The sequence below is a fragment of the Trypanosoma cruzi genome, assembly GCF_000209065.1.
Source record: "Trypanosoma cruzi strain CL Brener chromosome Unknown tcruzi_1047053425061, whole genome shotgun sequence".
In the NCBI taxonomy this organism is placed as follows: domain Eukaryota; phylum Euglenozoa; class Kinetoplastea; order Trypanosomatida; family Trypanosomatidae; genus Trypanosoma; species Trypanosoma cruzi.
This window is the reverse complement of record NW_915888.1, coordinates 1-1,633: the sequence shown is the minus strand read 5'-3', so window position 1 is coordinate 1,633 and position 1,633 is coordinate 1. Positions and strand designations below refer to the sequence as shown.

The window sequence follows — 1,633 nt, the reverse complement described above, 5'->3', positions numbered from 1 at the left end:
GCTCGCGTGTCGCCATGGGACAGCACTCTGCGTCAGCAACACGATTTGCGTCACAGCATGTACTCAGATGTTGCTGTTAATTGATCGGTTTTGGGTGCTCATCGTCCGCAGCCGTGCACACGAGGTACCTGCGGCGACGCGGAGGGAGTGGGGTGCATGGGGATGCTGAGTCCCGCGAAGTGTGCTGGGTAATTACGGTGCAGTCAAAACTGACAAATAATGCAAGTCATTGTTTGCATTTTCCCACTGATATTTTTAAACAAGTTAAATTTGCTTTGTTTTCCCCTGTGTTGTTGAACGTTTGAATCATTTTTGCTAATCCGTGCTTATTTTGATTTAAAAAAAGACAAATATAATGAGAGTAGAGGTATCCGTGTTAGTTGTTGTACGTCGGGTAATCGTTGTATCCGACTGCTGTTCTTGTGTAGTATGTTTCTGGTCGCGGCTCGTTGAGGGGCCAGTTGTGTTGGGCCCTTTCAACGAGATCGGGGTTCGCAATGAACTTGGCGCCAAAAGCCACGGCGTCGACTTTTCCTTCCCGTATTTGCTGGTCTGCCTCTTCGAAATCGTAGCGCAAGTTGGATATTTTTACACCGCTGTAACTTCCACGAACCCACGCCACAACGTCGCCAATCTGCTCGTTGACCATGTCGCCGCGCAAGTAATGCAGATAGGCAAGCGAAAGTGGCTCAATTTTCTTGCATAGATGCTTGGTTAGTGCCTCCGGGTTCGAGTCAATCATCCCATGCACGCCGTTTAGTGGGGAAATGCGGAGCCCCACGCGGTCACTTCCCACGGCATCGCAGACGCTTTTGGTGACATCGTAGATGAGTTGGCATCGTGTGTCGATGGTCGTTCCGGCGTACGGACCGGACTGGCGCTTGTTGGAAGATTCGCGAAAAAAAGCGTCCAGTAAGTAGCCGTTGGCTCCATGAATCTCAACGCCATCAAACCCAGCCTTAAAAATGGCGTTTTTGGCCCCCTCCACAAACAATGGTATGATACCGTTCCGGACTTCGTCATCCGTGAGCTCCTCTGGGACACCGTAGGTCTCCTTTTCTCCGCTCGCAGCAAAATAGACAGGAATCCGATGGTCCTTAATGGGAATGGCACTCGCGGCAAGCAGGCGCCCAGCAAGGGGATCCTGGTCACTCTTCGGCTGCTGAAGGATCTTCCCCGGAATCCCGGCTCGACCAGCGTGGATGAGTTGCAGGAATATAAGGCCACCCTTTTTGTGTACTGCGTCCACGATCTTTCTCCACTCCTCAATCTGCGCATCGGAGTAAATGCCAGGCTCCGTGAGGAACCCAGTGTAGTTTGGCTGGACCATCGTCGCCTCGGCAATGATAAGACCTGCAGATGCCCGGTCTTCGTAGTACTTCAGCATCGATTCCGTCCTTGGTACGTGACCATCTTCTGTTGCCTGGCAACGCGTCAAGGGAGCCATAATAATCCGATTACGAAGTGTGTAGCGCCCCAATTTGAGGGGCCGCAGAAGTTCAGGGAACGTCGCCATGAAAAATAAACAATTTAGATCCCAAAAAATTAAAAATAATATTACCACAAACGGCACAAGTCTACAGAAGGAAAGAGTGAGAAAAAAAAAGACAGCTAATTACGCACACACAAACAC

General features: G+C 50.4%; 1 non-coding gene across 1 annotated transcript, besides 1 other annotated feature; it reads right to left on the bottom strand.

The window, feature by feature from the left end:
- Positions 1 to 28: 28 nt before the first annotated feature.
- Positions 29 to 108, bottom strand: Tc00.1047053425061.10. The gene has a single exon (XR_008254241.1). It is a non-coding gene; the product is annotated as a C/D small nucleolar RNA (snoRNA), TB9C2C6 (small nucleolar RNA).
- Positions 109 to 1,539: 1,431 nt separating this feature from the next.
- Positions 1,540 to 1,560: a sequence feature (AT_rich).
- Positions 1,561 to 1,633: the final 73 nt, after the last annotated feature.